We start from the raw sequence: 26,022 nt of genomic DNA, 5'->3' as shown, positions 1-26,022 counted from the left end.
ACTAATGAGGCTCTTCAACAAAAGCTTGACTCTTTAGCTGATGTTGTTGCTTCAATGGCTAAAACCATGCAGGAGATGAGAGGACACAAGATGGAGTTGGCAAACTGTAGAGAGGATGTTCCATGGATGAGACCCCGGAGATACCCGACATGGAGAGGACGACCCCGCGACCGCTACCAACCGGATGGACAGCCCATTTGCCGCCGTTGCCAGCAGCCGGGCCACTTTGCACGAGATTGTGATTTAAACGGGAATCCCCTGGGATTGCGGGCCGCTTCGCAGGAATGAACTTTCAAGGCCCAACACCCTGGCACGACAGGTACATCGGAGGACGACCCATTATCCCTATCGTGCTGGACGGAATTCCCCTCAACGCTTTGCTGGACACAGGTTCCCAGATTTCATCTATACCGTATATCCTTTATAAGAGGTACTGGGCTGATGCAGATATTGATAAAGGGCCCTCTGATGTTGAACTAGATATATGGGCCAGTAATGGTAAGTTGGTACCGAAACTAGGATTCAGGGAGATGACCATAAAGATTGGTAAAGTAGAACTGAAGAAACAGGATATAATTGTTGTTGATGTTGACCGGCGGAACTGTGAACCAACTGTATTGATAGGAATGAATGTGTTAGAGAACTGCTTTTCCGAAGTCATTTCTGTCTTACAGCAAATTGCTGAAACTGCCCAATCCTGCCGGCAGAGAGTTCTCCGGAGGGAAATAAAAGTATTGATGTTAAGGCAACAGGTAGAAGTTGCAGGTGGAGAAATCGGCAGTGTGAGGGTAAGTGATCCAACGTCTATTGTAATCCCACCAAAAACAGAAATGCTGGTATGGTGTAGAGCAGCCATTGGTACTAAGGGACGAGATTATCAAGCCTTAATAGAACCAGTGTACACCGACAGCAGGCCCACTATACTCACAGCACGAGGGGTAGTCGAGGTACACCGGGGACGAGTGCCGGTACGACTTTTGAACTGTGGAGAGGAAGAGGTCACTTTGCCAAGGTATGCTACAATGGCAAAGCTATATACTGTTGACAACAATGCCATCACAACCATTGAGCCCTTAGAACCAACCTGTCAGGTGGAAGGCAATGGCTCAGATGGAGAAATGGAGGATTGGTGCCAACAGCTACACGTGGGCATAAATTCAACACCTACCCATCAAAAACAAGGGGTGTATAGGCTAGTGACGGAATATGAACAAGTCTTCAGTAAACACCCATTGGACTTCGGACGGATAGAAGGGGTAGAACACACAATCCCCACAGGTGACCATCCCCCAATAAAAGAAAGATATAGACCCATACCGCCCGCTCACTATCAATGTGCAAAAGATATGCTGAGGGAAATGAAACAGGCCGGGGTAATAAGAGACAGCTGTAGCCCCTGGGCGGCCCCTCTAGTGATTGTCAAAAAAAAGGACGGAACCATGAGAATGTGCGTAGACTACCGGAAGATTAATAACATCACCCATAAAGACGCCTACCCCTTGCCTAGGATAGAAGAGTCCTTAACTGCTTTGAAATCTGCTAATTATTTTTCCACCTTAGACTTAACAAGCGGGTATTGGCAAGTCCCTGTGGCTGAGAGAGATAAGGAAAAGACGGCATTCACCACACCAATGGGTCTATGTGAATTTAATCGCATGCCGTTCGGACTCTGCAACGCATCCGGTACCTTCCAGCGGCTGATGGAATGCTGCCTCGGACACAAGAACTTCGAGACCGTCCTCCTGTACCTAGATGATGTGATCGTCTACTCAAAGACTTACGAACAACACTTAATAGACCTGGCAGAAGTGTTCGAAGACTTATCCAGGTATGGCATGAAAGTCAAGCCATCCAAATGTCACCTTCTCAAGCCAAAGGTACAGTACCTGGGACACATCGTGAGTTCGGAGGGAGTAGCACCAGATCCCGAGAAAATAAGCGCCATAAGGGATTGGCCAAGACCTACCAGCGCAAAAGAAGTGAGACAATTCCTGGGATTGGTGGGTTACTATCGCAGATTTATAAAAGGATTTACCAAGTTGGCAGCACCCTTGCAAGACACCTTGGTAGGGCAGACGAAGAAACCTTCAAACCGAAACCCTCCTTTTCAGTGGAACGACGAAAGGGAAGACTCCTTTGAACAACTAAAGAAGGCACTAACCGGAGAAGAGGTTCTGGCATACCCAGATTACCATAAACCTTTCATCCTCTACACCGATGCCAGTAATGTGGGACTAGGAGCGGTGCTGTCACAAAAGCAAGAAGGTCGGGAGAAAGTCATCGCCTTTGCAAGTAGAAAGCTCCGGCCTACTGAAAGAAATTCAGAAAATTACAGCTCCTTCAAATTGGAACTACTGGCAGTAGTTTGGGCTGTGACGGAGCGTTTCAAACACTATCTGGCCGCTGCAGAATTTATTGTCTATACTGACAACAATCCGTTGACCCACCTGGACACAGCCAAATTAGGTGCGTTAGAACAGCGATGGATAGCCCGGTTATCTAATTACAACTTCAAGATCAAGTATCGAGCAGGTCGCAAGAATGGAAATGCCGATGCCCTATCCCGGATGCCACACTTGAGAGATGTAGAAGAAGAAATGGGGGAGCTTGAAGAAATTGAACTACCAGCCTTCCATCATCCCAAGGCAAAACATCATCAGTCAAGTACCTATCAGAAACAACAAGAGGTGAATTTAAATCCGTTAGCACACCATAGATGGGCTGACACCCAAGACAGCAATCCGGCTGTGAAGTTGGTGAAGGAACTGTTAACTGAGCAAAGTGCATATCCCGATGAGGATGCCCCAGAAGAGACGCATCAACTCTGGAAAGAGAGAGGCAAAATGTTCCTGTATCAAGGGAAGCTCTGTAGAAGGTACACCAATCCGAAAACACATGAATTGGTTTGGCAGATTATCGTGCCTAAACAAGATGTCAAGATGGTCCTCGAAGCTTACCATAATGGTGCTGGTCACTTCGGTTGGAAAAAGTTAGAAGTACTTCTAAGAGAAAGATTTTATTGGGTCGGGATGAGAAAATCAATCGAACAGTGGTGCAGAAATTGTGGCCCGTGCAACCTCAGAAGAAACGATCAAAAGAACCAAAGAGCACCACTGCAGCCCATAATCACCAAACAACCACTTGAACTTGTAGCCATGGACCACGTGAAGTTGACACCAAGCCGGTCTGGCTATGCCTTGACCATCGTGGACCATTATTCACGCTTCTTGGTAGTAGTACCCGTAAAGATCTGACAGCAAAAACAGCAGCCAAAGCGTTCCAAACGTACTTTTGTAGACCCCATGGATATCCGGAACAGGTTCTCACCGACCAAGGTACAGCCTTTGAATCAGAGATCTTCAGAGAATTCTGTAATATGTATGGTTGCAAAAAGATCCGGACGACGGCCTATCATCCACAAACAAACGGCTTATGCGAGAAGATGAACCATATTGTAATAGACCTACTAAAGACTTTACCTGAGGCAGAAAGGAATCAATGGCCAGAGAAATTGCCTGACTTGGTGGATCTGTATAATCATGTCCCGGTGAGTTCCACCAATTGCACCCCAGCTTACCTTATGCGTGCAAGACCCGGCCAATTACCAATCGATCTAGAAATGGGAATTCTGAAACCAGACGCAGAAGTCCAAGACTCCAATTGGGATATCATACGGCAAAAGCAGTATCGCCAAGTGCAAGAGAGTGTGGAAAGAAGCCTTCAGCAAACTAGAGAAAGACAAGAGCGAACTTTCAACCAGAATGCTCTAGCGACCCCATTAAGACCAGGTGACCAAGTGCTCAAGAGAAATCGTCGAACCAATAAACTGGACAATCAGTGGGAAGCCGTACCCTACACAGTTTTACCAACAAGAGTGGATAATCCTAAAATGCGTCTCATTAGCAAAAACAGAGGCTTAACATCTGTACTAGTGTCAAGAGACAATCTTAAATTATGTCCGGAAGCATTGAAAGAGCCAGACGTTGTCCAGCCAGAACCAGAAGTTATTCAACCCATACAGGTTCAACCAGTAAAGGAAAAAGAAGAGGAAGTGTATCACACCTGTATAGGAGACTTTCCCAAAACCCTACTAACATACCATGGTGCAGTAGTGGTTCCCATGGTGGCCTTTTACCCAACACCAAACCCAATACCAGAAGTCCCAAGACAGGAAGAGGCTGACCCCGTACTACAGGAGGTTCCAGGCCAGGAAGAACAGATTCCTGGTCAGAGTAATCCCATTCACGGTGGACTTGCCAACTCCATAGTCGTGGAATTATCTTTAGCAGAGCGGGCAGATACTACATCCGCAGTAGACAGTAGTACACCACATGAAGAGACACCGCTATTACGTAGATCACAGCGTAGTACCCAGGGTCAATTACCGGCCAGGTATGCAGATTACCAACTATAAAGCTCATAATGTGAATTGTATATATGTTATGCCGTATATAGTTAAACAGAAAATGTAGTATAGTCATTGTTATCAGTCTGCAACGTTTAAGCCCAGTACCTACAGAGACTTGTCTGTATGAACTTATTGCATATTCTTGAACTTTTTATCAGCCCGGAGGCACTAAATCAAAGCTCCGGAAAGACTGCTTTTTGAACTTTGCTTTTTGCTCTTTTTGAACTTTCTTTAGACTTTATATTGATAACTCCGTTGGAAAAATGGAACTAAATTCCTGGACACTAAGTACAGTGCCGTTCCTAATACCTTCAAGGATAGAACTGTATTAATGGACGCTATTTGAAGTGACTTTTTACAGAACTCTATTTTTGTTTCCTTGAGTGGTTTTTGTAACTTTTCATTTTTAAGACTCTGTACATATTAATTGTTATTTCAAAATGTTATTGTCCCACAGTCCCGGAGTACTGTTCTTAACTAAGGGGGAATGTGGCACCCCTAGGGGTATTTGCCACAAAAATAGTTACTGACAGTAAATACAAATACTAAATTAGCAAGACTGCACAACCACCTCCGGCCAGAAGGGGGAGCTCCAGAGACTCCCCTTGATCCATTCTGGTCTGGGAGAAGAAATGGCAGTTGGGCCAAGGAGCTGATAGTGAGAGGTCATACAGTTGAATCTCTAACAGCCCTGTGACTGTTACCAGGCCTAAATCACCGGCCTGAGGAGAAGAGGGATAGAGAAAAAGGACATTGTGAGAACCGGGTAGCATTAATCACTACCCAGAACAGGCGCAAAGACGGATACCGGATCCGTGGCTGTATTCATTATATATAATACAGCAACCGGAAAAACGTGAGGTGATATCAGCTTCACTAGGGCCGGACGCAGCAACAGACACAGAGTTCAGCGGTACTCCCAGAGGGGGTAAACCGATAAAAGGACTCGGGTTGCCCGTCGAACCAGGACCCGGAGGGGACAGATCGGGCCGGCAGCCAGTTCACATACAGCAGCAGGGCCACACAGAAATTGCGCACAATAAGAGGCGAAGACCCCGGCAGGGTCAAAGTAACTCAGAGTTCCCATACAGACTCCGGTGACAGGACTGGTTGTAAATCCTTTTATGTTAAAGTAAACTGGTTAAACGTTTCAGTGCCTCAGTCTTTCATTTGGACAATAGCCATCTATCCAGGATCGGGATCGTCACCGCTGGGAGAACCTGCTGCTGATCAAGTAAGTGCCTGTCCCCTCACGATACCCCTTACACTGTGCATTGCCTGAGGCCACAGCACCGGGTCAAGCCACCCGTGACATCCCCCTCAAGAGACAGACTCCATTGGTCCGGTGCTGGGTATCCCGGTCTCCTGGGCATCACACAAGAATCACCCCTGTCCCCAGGCAGGCCCCTCCAGTGCGCAGTCCTATGCAAACATCACCCCCTTCTCCCCAGGCAGACCCCCTCCAGCATGCACATGCAGCCCCATGCAAGCAACATCACTCACTTCCCCCAAGGCAGACCCCCTCCAGCATGCACATGCAGCCCCATGCAAACATCACCACCCCTTCTCCCCAGGCAGACCCCCCTCCAGCATGCACATGCAGCCCCATGAAAGCATCACCCCCTTCTCTCCAGGCAGACCCCCCTCCACTATACACACGCAGCCTCATGCAAGCAACATTACCCCCTTCTCCCCAGGCAGAACCCCCCGTCCAGCATGCACATGCAGTCCCATGCACACGCAGCCCCACGCAAGCATCACCCCTTTCTCCCCAGGCAGACCCCCCGTCCTGCATTAACATGCAGCCCCATGCAAACATCACCCCCTTCTCCCCAGGCAGGCCCCCTCCAGCATGCACATGCAGCCCCATGCAAGCCCCCTCAAGCATGCACATACAGCCCCATGCAAGCATCACCCCCTTCTCTCCAGGCAGACCCCCGTCCAGCATGCACATGCAGCCCCACGCAAGCCCCCTCAAGCATGCACATACAGCCCCATGCAAGCATCACCCCTTTCTCCCCAGGCAGACCCCCTCCAGCATGCACATGCAGCCCCATGCAAACATCACCCCCTTCTCCCCAGGCAGACCCCCTCCAGCATGCACATGCAGCCCCATGCAAACATCACCCCCTTCTCCCCAGGCAGACCCCCTCCAGCATGCACATGCAGCCCCATGCAAGCATCAACCCCTTCTCCCCAGGCAGACCCCCTCCAGCATGCACATGCAGCCCCATGCAAGCATCAACCCCTTCTCTCCAGGCAGACCCCCGTCCAGCATGCACATGCAGCCCCATGCAACATCACCCCTTTCTCCCCAGGCACTTACCTGATCTGTGACTATGGAGAACGACCCAAAACACTCCAAATCTTGCACAAAATCCTCGAAATCCCGCCATGACATCCACAGCTTCCTCCTGTCTGCTTTGCTCTATGGAGGAAGAGGCAAATCCTGCACAAAACACTCAAAATCCAAATCCTGCACGAAATCCCGCCATGAGATCCTCATGTCTGCTCTGTCTGCTCTATGGAGGAAGAAGCTCCGCCCCTTCCGGTCACATGGGCACGACGTCAGCAGAGGTCCCTTAGCCGACTTGGATTTAGCCTCTACCCCGGCAGCGGCGGCCGACTACCAGCACGCGCTCCAGCTCTGGCCGAGCGATCAATGAACGCCGCTAATCTCGTTTCGCCATCCACTATCTCAGGACACACGTGGCTAAAAGGCTGCAGTTGATTGGCGCTTCCTCTATCATTCCACGCTCCCATTGGTTGCTCCGCCCTAGCAACCCGGCCGCCATCTTGGAGAGGGCATGGAGGAGCAGTTAAGCTCTTAAACCTCGGCGCTTGCTCTAAGCACACAGGTATGTAACTGCGAAGAGGACATTGGGGCTCTCCGGAGCGTCCGGGGGCTACAGGGGGCTCTAATGGCGGCTCTGGGGGCGTCTAGGGGTGAAGTCCGGTAGGGAGTTAATAAGGCGAGCGCTCATTGGCCGTCGGGAGAGCCCGAGTCAGTATGAAGACACATGAATAGGCGGAGGGGGAGGGGAGAGAACATGGGACGCATGATGGAGCGCAGCAGTGGGCGCCGGGCTGAGAGGGGAGCTCCTCCTGCACTGCAGCCTGTGGCGGCGGCTCCCACCCGTGACAGACCCCGCACTGTCGCAGTGTGCACGGTTCTCCATTGTGTGGCCGGATCTGCAGCGACATCTTTGTTACCGGCAGATTCCATTATGGATTTCTGCACAAATCCGACACTGGCGAATTAAATCCTACATCAGCGCTGAATGTTGTTTTTTTTCTTTCCGGCCATCGTTGTGCACTAGTAACCGCTGCAGCCAATCGGGCAGATTCCTGACATACTAATATGAGGCGGATCGCTTATCCATGCCACTAGATCATGTGACCGCTGCAGCTAATCAGGCCGACTTGTGTCGTACTACTGGTGTAATGAGAGTGATCGCTGAATGGTAGTAATATATCACGTCACCGCTGCAGCTAGTCGTGCCATACTGCTGATATATTGATTGTGACCACTTAACAGCATTCCACCACATGACCGCTGCAGCTAATCAGGCCGACTTGTGCCGTACTACTGGTATAATGAGACCGATTACTAATGCCACTAAATCATGTGACCGCTGCAGCAGTCACATAATGTCACGTCACTGCAGACCGGCGGAGCAGCTGGAGCCAGGAAAGTGTAGACCAGTGAAGTCCGTTTCCTGATATTTGCAGCGGTTACTCAACTTTTTAAAGGCCGGGAAGGGCGTAACTGGAGAAGATCTACTTCTGTGTCTATAAGGTTATAAGTGCACGTGGGGGAAGTGTGACCAGTGAGGGCACTGCGGACGGGGAGGTGTGGTCAGTGAGGTGCGCCCGTCTTATCCCGCCTTACCTGGATGCCTTATACAAACGTGGTCATTACTGCTTTCTTCCGCCAAGTTCATTCTGCACCACCCGTTTGTTGTCATTAAAGATCCCCTAAACTGCTGTGTTCCAAAGCGCCATGTTGTGCAGGTGCCGTGCAGCAGGGCGGACTCCAGGTTTTTGTGAGCCCCGGACAAAAGAGTCTGTGGGCCCCTTTAACACATGCCATGATGCACAGATACAGCAGAGAAATATAGGGATAGTACACAGCCAGATTTCACTTCTTACATTACATGAGTGATCTCTATTGTAAATTCTACAATAGCTCAGAAACTGGTGAATCCTCGCAGTGTGCGGGCGCTGGGGGTTTCAAAAGTCTGCAGGCAGAGTGACTGCAGACTTCTAATTTTAGACCAGACAATGTAGTCCCCCATACAGTATTATAGGCACCATGTAATGCTCTATACAGTATTATGGGCACCAAATAGTCCTACATACAGCGAAATGAGCACCATATATTGCGCCAAACAGAATAATGAGCCCCATATATTGCTCCATACAGAATAATGGACCCCATATATTGCTCCATACAGAATAATGTGCCCCATATATTGCTCCATACAGAATAATGTGCCCCATATATTGCTCCATACAGAATAATGGATCCCATATATTGCTCCATACAGAATAATGTGCCCCATATATTGCTCCATACAGAATAATGTGCCCCATATATTGCTCCATACAGAATAATGGATCCCATATATTGCTCCATACAGAGTAATGTGCTCCATATATTGCTCCATACAGAATAATGTGCCCCATATATTGCTCCATACAGAATAATGGATCCCATATATTGCTCCATACAGAATAATAGATCCCATATATTGCTCCATACAGAATAATAGATCCCATATATTGTTCCATACAGAATAATAGATCCCATATATTGCTCCATACAGAATAATAGATCCTATATATTGCTCCATACAGAATAATAGACCCCATATATTGCGCCAAACAGAATAATGTGCTCCATATATTGCTCCATACAGAATAATGTGCCCCATATATTGCTCCATACAGAATAATGGATCCCATATATTGCTCCATACAGAATAATAGACCCCATATATTGCGCCAAACAGAATAAATGTGCTCCATATATTGCTCCATACAGAATAATATGCTCCATATATTGCTCCATACAGAATAATGAGCCCCATATATTGTTCCATACAGAATAATGTGCTCCATATATTGCTCCATACAGAATAATGTGCTCCATATATTGCTCCATACAGAATAATGGATCCCATATATTGCTCCATAGAATAATGGATCCCATATATTGCTCCATACAGAATAATGGATCCCATATATTGCTCCATACAGAATAATGGATCCCATATATTGCTCCATAAAGAATAATGGATCCCATATATTGCTCCATACAGAATAATGTGCTCCATATATTGCTCCATACAGAATAATGTGCTCCATATATTGCTCCATACAGAATAATGTGCTCCATATATTGCTCCATACAGAATAATTACACCATATATTGCTCCATACAGAATAATGGACCCCATATATTGCTCCATACAGAATAAATGGACCCCATATATTGCTCCATACAGAATAATGGATCCCATATATTGCTCCATACAGAATAATGTGCCCCATATATTGCTCCATAAAGAATAATGTGCTCCATATATTGCTCCATACAGAATAATGTGCTCCATATATTGCTCCATACAGAATAATAGATTCCATATATTGCTCCATACAGAATAATGTGCTCCATATATTGCTCCATACAGAATAATAGATCCCATATATTGCTCCATACAGAATAATGGATCCCATATATTGCTCCATACAGAGTAATGTGCTCCATATATTGCTCCATACAGAATAATAGATCCCATATATTGCTCCATACAGAATAATAGATCCTATATATTGCTCCATACAGAATAATAGATCCCATATATTGCTCCATACAGAATAATAGATCCCATATATTGCTCCATACAGAATAATAGATCCCATATATTGCTCCATACAGAATAATGGATCCCATATATTGCTCCATACAGAATAATGGATCCCATATATTGCTCCATACAGAATAATAGACCCCATATATTGCGCCAAACAGAATAATGTGCTCCATATATTGCTCCATACAGAATAATGTGCCCCATATATTGCTCCATACAGAATAATGGATCCCATATATTGCTCCATACAGAATAATAGACCCCATATATTGCGCCAAACAGAATAAATGTGCTCCATATATTGCTCCATACAGAATAATATGCTCCATATATTGCTCCATACAGAATAATGAGCCCCATATATTGTTCCATACAGAATAATGTGCTCCATATATTGCTCCATACAGAATAATGGATCCCATATATTGCTCCATAGAATAATGGATCCCATATATTGCTCCATACAGAATAATGGATCCCATATATTGCTCCATACAGAATAATGGATCCCATATATTGCTCCATAAAGAATAATGGATCCCATATATTGCTCCATACAGAATAATGTGCTCCATATATTGCTCCATACAGAATAATGTGCTCCATATATTGCTCCATACAGAATAATGTGCTCCATATATTGCTCCATACAGAATAATGTGCTCCATATATTGCTCCATACAGAATAATGGACCCCATATATTGCTCCATACAGAATAAATGGACCCCATATATTGCTCCATACAGAATAATGGATCCCATATATTGCTCCATACAGAATAATGTGCCCCATATATTGCTCCATAAAGAATAATGTGCTCCATATATTGCTCCATACAGAATAATGTGCTCCATATATTGCTCCATACAGAATAATAGATCCCATATATTGCTCCATACAGAATAATGGATCCCATATATTGCTCCATACAGAATAATGGATCCCATATATTGCTCCATAAAGAATAATGGATCCCATATATTGCTCCATACAGAATAATGTGCTCCATATATTGCTCCATACAGAATAATGTGCTCCATATATTGCTCCATACAGAATAATGTGCTCCATATATTGCTCCATACAGAATAATGTGCTCCATATATTGCTCCATACAGAATAAATGGACCCCATATATTGCTCCATACAGAATAATGGATCCCATATATTGCTCCATACAGAATAATGTGCCCCATATATTGCTCCATAAAGAATAATGTGCTCCATATATTGCTCCATACAGAATAATGTGCTCCATGTATTGCTCCATACAGAATAATAGATTCCATATATTGCTCCATACAGAATAATGTGCTCCATATATTGCTCCATACAGAATAATAGATCCCATATATTGCTCCATACAGAATAATAGATCCCATATATTGCTCCATACAGAATAATGGATCCCATATATTGCTCCATACAGAGTAATGTGCTCCATATATTGCTCCATACAGAATAATAGATCCCATATATTGCTCCATACAGAATAATAGATCCTATATATTGCTCCATACAGAATAATAGATCCCATATATTGCTCCATACAGAATAATAGATCCCATATATTGCTCCATACAGAATAATAGATCCCATATATTGCTCCATACAGAATAATGGATCCCATATATTGCTCCATACAGAATAATGGATCCCATATATTGCTCCATACAGAATAATAGACCCCATATATTGCGCCAAACAGAATAATGTGCTCCATATATTGCTCCATACAGAATAATGTGCCCCATATATTGCTCCATACAGAATAATGGATCCCATATATTGCTCCATACAGAATAATAGACCCCATATATTGCGCCAAACAGAATAAATGTGCTCCATATATTGCTCCATACAGAATAATATGCTCCATATATTGCTCCATACAGAATAATGAGCCCCATATATTGTTCCATACAGAATAATGTGCTCCATATATTGCTCCATACAGAATAATGGATCCCATATATTGCTCCATAGAATAATGGATCCCATATATTGCTCCATACAGAATAATGGATCCCATATATTGCTCCATACAGAATAATGGATCCCATATATTGCTCCATACAGAATAATGGATCCCATATATTGCTCCATAAAGAATAATGGATCCCATATATTGCTCCATACAGAATAATGTGCTCCATATATTGCTCCATACAGAATAATGTGCTCCATATATTGCTCCATACAGAATAATGTGCTCCATATATTGCTCCATACAGAATAATGGACCCCATATATTGCTCCATACAGAATAAATGGACCCCATATATTGCTCCATACAGAATAATGGATCCCATATATTGCTCCATACAGAATAATGTGCCCCATATATTGCTCCATAAAGAATAATGTGCTCCATATATTGCTCCATACAGAATAATGTGCTCCATATATTGCTCCATACAGAATAATAGATTCCATATATTGCTCCATACAGAATAATGTGCTCCATATATTGCTCCATACAGAATAATAGATCCCATATATTGCTCCATACAGAATAATAGATCCCATATATTGCTCCATACAGAATAATGGATCCCATATATTGCTCCATACAGAGTAATGTGCTCCATATATTGCTCCATACAGAATAATAGATCCCATATATTGCTCCATACAGAATAATAGATCCTATATATTGCTCCATACAGAATAATAGATCCCATATATTGCTCCATACAGAATAATAGATCCCATATATTGCTCCATACAGAATAATAGATCCCATATATTGCTCCATACAGAATAATAGATCCCATATATTGCTCCATACAGAATAATAGATCCCATATATTGCTCCATACAGAATAATATAATACCTAGCAACTAGACATGAGTAAGTAAATTTGTTGTATCCAGGTCCAGCTACAGGTCTGTGCTTGCTGGACGTGAGCCATATGAACTGCCTTGTACCTGCTCCTCTTTGATATGCCAGTCTATTCAAAAGAGAAGCCTGAAACCCTAGCAGGTAGGAGGTGATTCGCAGGGTTCCCGTCAATTCCTGCCTGCTGGTCCAGGGTCCTGCAAATTGATTTGCCCTTCTCTACCAGGAACTCCATTCCTATGGTGATGTTAGTTTGGATTAGTTCCTGTGAAACGCGCCTCAGTCCACAATTATATCTTTCCTACACTGAGATTTTGAAGAGTACCAAACAATGACTGTAAAACATCGATGTGTATGTTCCTTTATAAATACCCTGACTTTGATGCGGGCTCCTATGCTGAGCCTGCATCTTTTCCATGATATAATCAGTAGTGATGAGTGAGTGTACTCATTGCTCAGGTTTTCCTGAGCACGCTCGGGTGTCCTCTGAGTATTTATGACTGCTCGGAGATTTAGTTTTCATTGCAGCAGCTGAATGATTTACAGCTACTAGCCAGGCTGAGCACATGTGGGGGTTGCCTGGTTGCTGCTGCCACTATGAAAACATAATCTCCGAGCAGTCATAAATACTCGGAGGTCACCCGTGCGTGCTCGGGAAAACCCGGGCAATGAGTACACTCGCTCATCACTAGTAATCAGTCCTCATGTGCCTTTAACAGCCGTAGGTGGAGCCATCATCCACCCACAGCTGTTAACCAGTTAAATCCCACTGTCAAGCACCAACAGCAGGACTTAACTTCCTCCAACCAGATGCCCATAATTAACTCCTCCCATCGGCTCCCCTGTCACGTAATTACAGGGCGCCGATGGGTTGTCATGACAGCCGGGGGACTACAGAACAGCCCCGTAGCTGTCATTACGAATCTCCTGTGAACACTGGATTGTGGCCGGCCTTCATAGGAGATCGTGATTTCTACTATACATAGCAGGGCTGAAGCTCTACAGTCATGGCCAAAAGTATTGACACCCCTGCAATTCTGTCAGATTATACTCATTTTCTTCCTGAAAATGATTGCAAACACAAATTATTTGGTATTATTATCTTCATTTAATTTGTCTTAAATGAAAAAACACAAAAGAGAATGAAGCAAAAAGCAAAACATTGATCATTTCACACAAAACTGCAAAAATGGGCCAGACAAAAGTATTGGCACCCTCAGCCTAATACTTGGTTGCACAACCTTTAGTCAAAATAATTGCGACCAACCGCTTCCGGTAACCATCAATGAGTTTCTTACAATGCTCTGCTGGAATTTTAGACCATTCTTCTTTAGCAAACTACTCCAGGTCCCTGATATTTGAAGGGTGCCTTCTCCAGCTGCCATTTTTAGATCTCTCCACAGGTGTTCTCAGGGATTCAGGTCTGGACTCATTGCTGGCCACTTTAGAAGTCTCCAGTGCTTTCTCTCAAACTATTTTCTAGTGCTTTTTGAAGTGTGCTTTGGGTCATTGTCCTGCTGGAAGACCCATGACCTCTGAGGGAGACCCAGCTTTCTCACACTGGGCCCTACATTATGCTGCAAAATTTGTTGGTAGTCTTCAGACTTCATAAGCCCATGCACACGGTCAAGCAGTCCAGTGCCAGAGGCCACAAAGCAACCCCAAAACATCAGGGAACCTCCACCATGTTTGACTGTAGGGACCGTGTTCTTTTCTTTGAATGCCTCTTTTTTTTCCTCCTGTAAACTCTATGTTGATGCCTTTGCCCAAAAAGCTCTACTTTTGTCTCATCTGACCAGAGAACATTCTTCCAAAACGTTTAAGACTTTTTCAGGTAAGTCTTGGCAAACTCCAGCCTGGCTTTTTTATGTCCCGGGGTAAGAAGTGGGGTCTTCCTGGGTCTCCTACCATACAGTCCCTTTTCATTCAGACGCCAATAGATAGTACGGGTTGACACTGTTGTACCCTCGGACTGCAGGGCAGCTTGAACTTATTGGATGTTAGTCGAGGTTCTTTATCCAACATCCGCACAATCTTCCGTTGAAATCTCTTGTCAATTTTTCTTTTCCGTTCACATCTAGGGAGGTTAGCCACAGTGCCATGGGCTTTAACCCCTTTACCCCCAAGGGTGGTTTGCACCTCAATGACCAGGCCAATTTTTACAATTCTGACCACTGTCCCTTTATGAGGTTATGACTCTGGAACGCATCAACGGATCCTGGTAATTCGGACATTGTTTTCTCGTGACATATTGTACTTCATGACAGTGGTAAAATTTCTTTGATAATACCTGCGTTTATTTGTGAAAAAAACGGAAATTTGTCAAAAATTTTGAAAATTTCGCAATTTTCCAACTTTGAATTTTTATGCAATTAAATCACAGAGATGTGTCACACAAAATACTTACCGTATATACTCGAGTATAAGCCGACCCGAGTATAAGCCGACCCCCCTAATTTTGCCACAAAAAACTGGGAAAACTTATTGACTCGAGTATAAGCCTAGGGTGGAAATGCAGCATTTACCGGTGAATTTCAAAAATAAAAATAGATCATTATTTCCCCATAGCTGTGCCATATAGTGCTCTGCACCGTTCATATTTCCCCATAGGTGTGAACCATATAGTGCTCTGCACCGTTCATTGTGCCCCCTAGCTGTGCCATATACGGTGCTCTGCACCGTTCACTGTGCCCCATAGATGTGCCATATACGGTGCTCTGCACCGTTCACTGTGCCCCATAGCTGTGCCATATACGGTGCTCTGCACCGTTCACTGTGCCCCATAGCTGTGCTGTGCCATATACGGTGCTCTGCACCGTTCACTGTGCCCCATAGCTGTGCCATATACGGTGCTCTGCACCGTTCACTGTGCCCCATAGCTGTGCCATATACGGTGCTCTGCACCGTTCACTGTGCCCCATAGCTGTGCTGTGCCATATACGGTGCTCTGCACCGTTCACTGTGCCCCATAGCTGTGCCATATACGGTGCTCTGCACCGTTCACTGTGCCCCATAGCTGTGCTGTGCCATATACGGTGCTCTGCACCGTTCACTGTGCCCCATACATAGCTGTGCTGTGCCATATACGGTGCTCTGCACTGTTCACTGTGCCCCATAGCTGTGCTGTGCCATATACGGTGCTCTGCACCGTTCACTGTGCCCCATAGCTGTGCTGTGCCATATACGGTGCTCTGCACCGTTCACTGTGCCCCATAGCTGTGCTGTGCCATATACGGTGCTCTGCACCGTTCACTGTGCCCCATAGCTGTGCTGTGCCATATACGGTGCTCTGCACCGTTCACTGTGCCCCATAGATGTTCCACATAAATTTGTGCCGCCGCTGCCGCAATAAAGAAAAAAAAACACATACTCACCTCCCTTGATTGCAGCTCCCGGCGTCTCGTTCCGGCGCCTCCATCTTCCCGGCGTCTCTGCTCTGACTGATCAGGCAGAGGGCGCCGCGCACACTATATGCGTCATCGCGCCCTCTGCCTGAACAGTCAGAGAGCAGAGACGCCGGGAAGATGGAGGCGCCGGCCGGGAAGATGGATCGGCGCCCGGCGGCTGGAACGAGGACAGGTGAATATGCTATACTCACCTAGTCCTGGCGATCCTCGCGCTGTCCCTCTGCCTGGTCTTCGGTGCCGCAGCTTCTTTCTCTATCAGCGGTCACCGGCACCGCTGATTAGAGAAATGAATAAGCGGCTCCGCCCCTATGGGAGGTGGAGCCGCTTATTCATTTCTGTAATGAGCGGTCCCACGTGACCGCTGAAGAGGGGAAGAAACTGCAGCGCCGAAGCCCGTGGGACGGCAGGGACAGCGCGAGGATCGCTGGGACTAGGTAAGTATGCCTCAGCGCCCTCACCCCCTCACCCGCCGACCCCACCGCTACCGTGACTCGAGTATAAGCCGAGGGGGGCACTTTCAGCCCAAAAATTTGGGCTGAAAATCTCGGCTTATACTCGAGTATATACGGTAATAAGTAACATTTCCCACATGTCTACTTTACATCAGCACAATTTTGTAACAAAAATTTTTTTTTGTTAGGGAGTTATAAGGGTTAAAAGTTGTCCAGCAATTTCTCATTTTTACAACACCATTTTTTTTTTAGGGACTACATCTCATTTGAAGTCATTTTGAGGGGTCTATATGATAGAAAATACCCAAGTGTGACACCATTCTAAAAACTGCACCCCTCAGGGTGCTCAAAACCACATTCAAGAAGTTTATTAACCCTTCAGGTGTTTCACAGGAATTTTTGGAATGTTTAAATAAAAATGAACATTTAACTTTTTTTCACAAAAAATTTACTTCAGCTCCAATTTGTTTTGTTACCAAGGGTAACTGGAGAAAATGGACCCAAAAAGTTGTTGTACAATTTGTTCTGAGTACGCCGATACCCCACTGTTTGGGCGCATGACAGAGCTCGGAAGCGAAGGAGGGCAATTTGACTTTTCAATGCAAAATTGACAGGAATTGAGATGGGACGCCATGTTGCGTTTAGAGAGCCACTGATGTTCCTAAATATTGAAACCCCCCACAAGTGACACCATTTTGGAAAGTAGACCCCCTAAGGAACTTATCTAGAGGTGTGGTGAGCACTTTGACCCACCAAGTGCTTCACAGAAGTTTATAATGCAGAACCGTAAAAATAAAAAATCATATTTATTCACAAAAATTATCTTTTCGCCCCCAATTTTTTATTTTCCGAAGGGTAAGAGAAGAAATTGGACCCCAAAAGTTGTTGTACAATTTGTCCTGAGTACGCTGATACCTCATATGTGGGGGTAAACCACTGTATGGGTGCATGGGAGAGCTCGGAAGGGAAGGAGCGCCATTTGACTTTCCAATGCAAAATTGACAGGAATTGAGATGGGACGCCATGTTGCGTTTGAAGAGCCACTGATGTGCCTAAACATTGAAACCCTCCACAAATGACACCATTTTGGAAAGTAGACCCCCTAAGGAACTTATTTGGATGTGTGGTGAGCACTTTGACCCACCAAGGGCTTCACAGAAGTTTATAATGCAGCGCCATAAAAATAAAACAAAATTTTTTTCCCACAAAAATTATTTTTTAGCCCCCAGTTTTGTATTTTCCCTAGGGTAACAGGAGAAATTGGACTCCAAAAGTTGTTGTCCAATTTGTCCTGAGTACGCTGATACCCGATATGTGGGGGGGAACCACCGTTTGGGCGCATGGGAGGGCTCGGAAGGGAAGGAGCATCATTTGGAATGCAGACTTAGATGGATTGGTCTGCAGGTGTCACATTGCGTTTGAAGAGCCTCTAATGTACCTAAACAGTAGAAACCCCCCATAAGTGACCCCATATTGGAAACTAGACCCCTCAAGGAACTTATCTAGATGTGTTGTGAGAACTTTGAACCCCCAAGTGTTTCACTACAGTTTATAACGCAGAGCCGTGAAAATAAAAAATCCTTTTTATTCCCACAAAAATTATTTTTTAGCCCCCAGTTTTGTATTTTCCCAAGGGTAACAGGAGGAATTGGACCCCAAAAGTTGTTGTCCTATTTGTCCTGAGTACGCTGATACCCGATATGTTGGGGTAAACCCCTGTTTGGGCACACGGTAGAGCTCGGAAGGGAAGGAGCACTGTTTTACTTTTTCAACGCAGAATTGGCTGGAATTGAGATCAGACGCCATGTCGCGTTTGGAGAGCCCCTGATGTGCCTAAACAGTGGAAACCCCCAATTATAACTGAAACCCTAATCCAAACACACCCCTAACCCTAATTCCAACGGTAACCCTAACCACACCTCTAACCCTGACACACCCCTAATCCCAACCCTATTCCCAACTGTAAATGTAATCTAAACCCTAACCCTAACTTTAGCCCCAACCCTAACTGTAGCCCTAACTCTAACCCTAGCCCTAACCCTAGCCCTAATGGGAAAATGGAAATAAATACATTTTTTTATTTTTCCCTAACTAAGGGGGTGATGAAGGGGGGTTTGATTTACTTTTATAGCGGGTTTTTTAGCGGATTTTTATGATTGGCAGCCGTCACACACTGAAAGACGCTTTTTATTGCAAAAAATATTTTTTGCGTTACCACATTTTGAGAGCTATAATTTTTCCATATTTTGGTCCACAGAGTCATGTGAGGTCTTGTTTTTTGCGGGACGAGTTGACGTTTTTATTGGTAACATATTCGGGCACGTGACATTTTTTGATCGCTTTTTATTCCGATTTTTGTGAGGCAGAATGACTGAAAACCAGCTATTCATGAATTTCTTTTGGGGGAGACGTTTATACCGTTCCGCGTTTGGTAAAATGGATAAAGCAGTTTTATTCTTCGGGTCAGTACGATTACAGCGACACCTCATTTATATCATTTTTTATGTTTTGGCGCTTTTATACGATAAAAACTATTTTATAGAAAAAATAATTATTTTGGCATCGCTTTATTCTGAGGACTATAACTTTTTTATTTTTTTGCTGATGATGCTGTATGGCGGCTCGTTTTTTGCGGGACAAGATGACGTTTTCAGCGGTACCATGGTTATTTATATATCTTTTTGATCGCGTGTTATTCCACTTTTTGTTCGGCGGTATGATAATAAAGCGCTGTTTTTTGCCTCGTTTTTTTTTTTTTTCTTACGGTGTTTACTGAAGTTTTATAGGTGGGGTCGTTACGGACGCGGCGATACTAAATATATGTACTTTTATTGTTTGTTTTTTTTATTTAGATAAAGAAATGAATTTATGGGAATAATTTTTATATTTTTTTTTCATTATTTAGGATTTTTTTTTTTATTTTTTTTTTTACACGTGTGGAATTTTTTTTAAATTTTTTTACTTTGTCCCAGGTGGGGACATCACAGATCGGTGATCTGACAGTGTGCACAGCACTCTGTCAGATCACCGTTCTGACATGCAGCACTTCAGGCTTCACAGTGCCTGCTCTGAGCAGGCTCTGTGAAGCCACCTCCCTCCCTGCAGGACCCGGATGCCGCGGCCATCTTGGATCCGGGCCTGGAGCAGGGAGGGAGGTGAAAAGACCCTCGCAGCAACGCGATCACATCGCGTTGCTGAGGTGGGCTCAGGGAAGCCCGCAGGGAGCCCCCTCACTGCGCGATGCTTCCCTGCACCGCCGGCACACCGCGATCATGTTTGATCGCGGTGTGCCGGGGGTTAATGTGCCGGGGGGGGCGGTCCGTGACCGCTCCTGGCACATTGTGCCGGATGTCAGCTGCGATAGGCAGCTGACACCCGGCCGATCGCTATGACGTACTATCCCGTCGAGGGTCAGATAGGCCCAGGGCAACCTGACGGGATAGTAGGTCTAAGGTCAGAGAGGGGTTAAACTTCTTGATGACACTGCGCACGGTAGACACAGGAACATTCAGGTCTTTGGAGATGGACTTGTAGCCTTGAGATTGCTCATGCTTCCTCACAATTTGGTTTCTCGAGTCCTCAGACAGTTCTTTGGTCTTATTTCTTCTCTCCATGCTCAATGTGGTACACACAAGGACACAGGACAGAGGTTGAGTCAACTTTAATCCATGTCAACTGGCTGCAAGTGTGATTTAGTTATTGCCAACACCTGTTAGGTGCCACAGGTAAGTTACAGGTGCTGTTAATTACACAAATTAGGGAAGCATCACATGATTTTTCGAAGGGTGCCAATACTTTTGTCCACCTCCTTTTTTATGTTTGGTGTGGAATTATATCCAATTTGGCTTTAGGACAATTCATTTTGTGTTTTTTCATTTAAGACAAATTAAATGAAGATAATAATAGCAAAGAATTTGTGTTTGCAATCATTTTCAGGAAGAAACTGAGTATTATCTGACAGAATTGCAGGGATGTCAATACTTTTGGCCATTTCAAAAACCTGACCTGCACATCCAAACATAGACTAAGTGTGAACAGGTGCTGAACCTAGAGTCGCCAACTCATATATAGTTAAATAAATAAGGCAGCACACTGCAGCGCCAGAACATACAAACTTGAAATACGAAATTTGAACTGCATTACTGCACTAGAAATATGAAAAATGAGAGCGTTTAGCGCATAAAATACATTTTTGAAGTGTGTTCTCTAGCCTTCTGATCGTGCACTCCGCCTCCTAGCCACAGGTGTTTTAATTACAGCAGGTCCAATACCCCTCCACAGAGAGAGAGAATTTTAGTCTAGGAAGAGGTTTCACATGTACCCATTCAGATGGAGACGTTTATTCTCAGCGAGGTAAGGCAAGCGTAGGACCTGGTATAAGAGAGATGCCGTAGAGTGGCTACCAGGTACACATAAAATTGGCCATTTTTATGCGCTAAACGCTCTCATTTTTCATATTTCTAGTGCAGTGATGCAGTTCAAATTTCGTATTTCAAGTTTGTATGTTCTAGCGCTGCAGTGTGCTGCCTTATTTATTTAATTATTTAATACTTTTGGCCATGACTGTATGTGCAGCACAGGCGATCGGACGATCGCAGCAGCTTCAAGTCTCCTATGGGGACTATTGAGGCCAGTAAAAGGAAAAAAAAAAGGTTTTTTTTTTTTTTTTTTTTTTTTTTTTAAATATTTCAGATCACTGGCCTTTTGCGCCGTTGAAAATGAATTAAAATAAAATAAAAAATACACGTATTTTGTATTGTTGCGTTCAGAAATGTTCGATCTATCAAAATGAAATGTAAGAGAAAAAATAATCAAAACTCCAAAGTTAAGTTTTTTTTGTCCTGCACAACATTGCAATGAAATGCAATAAGAGGATATAAAAATATTGTATCCTGAAAAATGGAAATGTTACGGGTCTCAGAAAATGACGACATAAGCGGTATTTTTTTTTTCCTTACTAAATTCAGATTTTTTTTTTCACTACTTAAATAAAGTTAAAACTATACATGTTTGGTGTCTGTGTACTCGTACTAACCTGGAGAATCATGTCGCCCGGTCAGTTTTCCCAAAAAAGAACATGGTAGATTTAACCCCTTATTGACAGCCAATACGTCTTTTAACTGACCTGAGATATAAGAGCATAGTATCCCCACACAGGTGACAATCCAGCAGCTGTCGGTTGTACACTATAGCTGACAACTTGCTGCATCAGCCACGATCAGTGTTTTCACCATCCACATCTGTTTAACCCCTTAGATGCTGCTGTCAATAGTGACTACATCATTATAAATGGTTAACAGAGTGGGGGCTTCCTATTTAACCAAATTGGTGCCCTCAGATCATGATTTTGTTGTCCTGATGTTTGCCGTGGCAATTCACGACCAAATAGCGGCTTTAGAGTCTGACGGCTGTAGTAATCTGTTCAGAAGTTAGCGACATTTAGGTGGTAAAAATACACATTTTCATTTCTGTCATGCTACTTTGCATTAATTCCTGTAAAGCACCTGAAGAGTTAACAAACTACCTGACAGCAGTTTTCAATATGTCAGGGGGTGCTGTTTTTAAAATGGTGTCACGTTTAGGGGTTTCCCAATATATGAGACCCCTAAAGTCACTTCAAACCTGGATAAGTCCCTAAAAAAAATTTTTTGTAAATTTCCTTGAAAAAATGAAAAATTGCTGCTACATTTTTAATCCTCTTAAAATGCTAACAAAATAAAATAACATTTTGCAAATGATGCTGATGTAAAGCAGACATGTGGGAAATGTTATTTATTCATGGTTTGCTGTGGTATGACTAAATGGATTAACCCCTTACCGGCATCGGACGTACTATACCGTCCGATGCCGGCTCCTCTGCTTTGATGCAGGGCTCCGCGGTGAGCCCGCATCAAAGCCGGGACATGTCAGCTGTTTTGAACAGCTGACATGTGCCCGTAATAGGCGCGGGCAGAATCGCGATCTGCCCGCACCTATTAACTAGTTAAATGCCGCTGTCAAACGCAGACAGCAGCATTTAACTACCGCTTCCGGGCGGCCGGAAATGACATCATCGCCGACCCCCGTCACATGATCTGGGGTCGGCGATGCTTGTATATTGTAACCATAGAGGTCCTAGAGACCTCTATGGTTACTGATGACCGGTGGCTGTGAGCGCCACCTTGTGGTCGGCGCTCACAGCACACGTGCAATTCTGCTACATAGCAGCGATCAGCAGATCGCTGCTATGTAGCAGAGGCGATCGCGTTGTGCCTGCTTCTAGCCTCCCATGGAGGCTATTGAAGCATGGCAAAAGTTAAAAAAAAAAAAGTTAAAAAAAATGTGAAAAAAATAAAAAAAACATAAAAGTTTAAATCACCCCCCTTTCGCCCCAATCAAAATAAATCAATAAAAAAAAATCAAATCTACGCATATTTGGTATCGCCGCGCTCCGAATCGCCCGATCTATCAATTAAAAAAAAGTATTAACCTGATCGCTAAACAGCGTAGCGGGAAAAAAATTAGAAACGCCAGAATTACGTTTTTTTGGTCGCCGCAACATTGCATTAAAATGCAATAACGGGCGATCAAAAGAACGTATCTGCACCAAAATGCTATCATTAAAAACGTCATCTCGGCACGCAAAAAATAAGCCCTCAACCGACCCCAGATCATGAAAAATGGAGACGCTACAAGTATCGGGAAAATGGCGCCCTTTTTTTTTTTTTTTTTTTTTTTTAGCAAAGTTTGGAATTTTTTTTCACCACTTAGATAAAAAATAACCTAGTCATGTTAGGTGTCTACGAACTCGTACTGACCTGGAGAATTATAATGGCAGGTCATTTTTAGCATTTAGTGAACCTAGCAAAAAAGCCAAACAAAAAACCAGTGTGGGATTGCACTTTTTTTGCAATTTCACCGCACTTGGAATTTTTTTCCCGTTTTCTAGTACACGACATGCTAAAACCAATGATGTCGTTCAAAAGTACAACTCGTCCCGCAAAAAATAAGCCCTCACATGGCCAAATTGACGGAAAAATAAAAAAGTTATGGCTCTGGGAAGGAGGGGAGCGAAAAACGAACACGGAAAAAACGAAAAATCCCCTGGTCATGAAGGGGTTAATGGGATAATCATTCAAATTTTGAAAATTGCTATTTTTTTTAACATTTTTCTCAAATTTTTGATATTTTTTATAAATAAACACAAAACATATTGACCTAAATTTACCATTATCATAAAGTATAATGTGTCACGAAAAAACAGTCTCAAAATAACTGGGATATGTTGAAGCGTTGCAGAGTTATTACCACATAAAGTGACACTGGTCAGATTTCAAAAATTTGGCTCCGTCACTAAGGGGTTAAAAAAACCCAATTGTAAATAAAGTGGTACTATCTGATGACCCTGGCTTTTACTATCCTTTAGGAAAAAATTGGGCCATTTTTCATCAGTGTGCAGAATCCAAATTTCACCCATATTTAGTCGCTTCTATTTTTCTCCTATGTAGATATATACGTATATAGTTTTTCCTATCCATTTAACAGTAAAAATCAGACGGCGCTCGGATGACATGGATGGCATCTGTTTGCTGTCTTGTTCTTTTTTCTTCTCTTTTTTTCCCCACAGGCCCTTTGACATGAATAGACAAGTTTGAACTGCAAATGAGGCTTAAAGGGGCTGTCCGGTCTAGAATCACAAGTCTGCAGTCACTGTGCGCAACTGCAGACTTGCAAATCCTCCTAGTGCACGCAGCGCTGCGAGGATTCGCCCGTGTCTGCGCCAGGAACAGTTATGCGATATGTATAATCCCGGGCAGAACCCATCTTGTATTGAGCAAGGACGTGCCAACTATACACTTATTAAATGGGGTTTTCATCTTTCTTCAAATGCTAGCAGTTTCGTAAAATAAACCAGATGATACTTGCCTATTCCTGCTCAAGGGCCAGATCCCCGCTGCTGCTCCAGTCTCTGCTGTTTGGCTGCAGCGGTGACGTCGCTTTAGGAGCGTTCATCCCTAATGCAGCCAGTCGCTGAACTCATCAACTTCTCCCATCTATATCAGCAGAGCCACTGAGTTCAATAATTGATTGCAGTGGTGTCAATCAGGGCTGTGGAGTCGGTAAGCCAAACCTCCGACTCCTCAATTTCCATGACACCGACTCTGACTCCACCAAAATTGGCTCCGACTACATGACTCCGACTGCCAGGGCTGTGGAGTCGGTAAGCCAAACCTCCGACTCCAACTCCTCAATTTCCATGACTCTGGCTCCACCAAAATGGACTCCGACTCCATCCCTCAACAAAAAAAACCCCCAAATAACGACAGCATTGCATTTTTCTTCAGCATTGCTGTTTTGTTTTCTTCCATGTTTTCCAGTATATCATATGGTACAATGAATATTGTCCTTCCAACCTAGAATTTGTCTCACAAACAAAACAACGTAGAAAACAACAAAAAGGAAAAACCCCAATCTCCTTTATAACTATGTCAGTAGAAAAATAAAAAAAAATGGCTTTTGAAAAAATGGAAGGAAAACACAAAAGAGGGAATAAAACGTCTTGCTATTACTTACAAGACCTTTTTACTAGTGGGACACTGTTGTTTATTACATTTTGTAAAAGGATTGATAATCTAACGATCTGATCTTTAAATTCCTGGAAAGGAATGAAGTAATGGATTACTGGGACATGATAGAACAGCGGCGTAGACGATGATTCACACTTATTAATCTTCTGCATCATTTACCCTGCATTCTGCTAATTTCCATGTATTTGCATATAGTTTGCAGGTAATTACTAATTTGATGCCTCGAGGGTAATAATCTCTCATGTAGAAACATATCGGAGACAACTTTATTATTTTTTTATTACATATACACTAGATCATGCAAATAAGATGTGGCCATATGCAGCAGGAAGGTGTATGAGATGTGTGTATCCTGTAAGCGATCCTTTCTGACTGAAGACAGTGGACTTTACTTAAATAAATTCCCAGCAAGTTTTTGCTTCCTCATCTGAGAGCAGCTTTACGTAAAGAGAGCCTGAATCCAATG

At 43.9% G+C, this 26,022-nt stretch overlaps 1 protein-coding gene across 2 annotated transcripts in view; it reads left to right on the top strand.

Annotated features, from left to right (window-relative positions):
- The first annotated feature begins 6,946 nt into the window (after positions 1 to 6,946).
- Positions 6,947 to 26,022, top strand: part of HMGXB3 (HMG-box containing 3) — a 78,120-nt gene continuing 59,044 nt past the window's right edge. For both annotated transcript variants that reach the window (XM_069763589.1, XM_069763590.1), the window contains exon 1: positions 6,947 to 7,266. The gene's annotated coding sequence lies outside the window, so the exon portion shown is untranslated. The remainder of the gene's footprint in view (positions 7,267 to 26,022) is intronic.

Source organism: Ranitomeya imitator, chromosome 4 (genome assembly GCF_032444005.1).
Source record: "Ranitomeya imitator isolate aRanImi1 chromosome 4, aRanImi1.pri, whole genome shotgun sequence".
NCBI lineage: Eukaryota > Metazoa > Chordata > Amphibia > Anura > Dendrobatidae > Ranitomeya > Ranitomeya imitator.
This window is presented reverse-complemented; position numbering and strand designations above follow the sequence as displayed.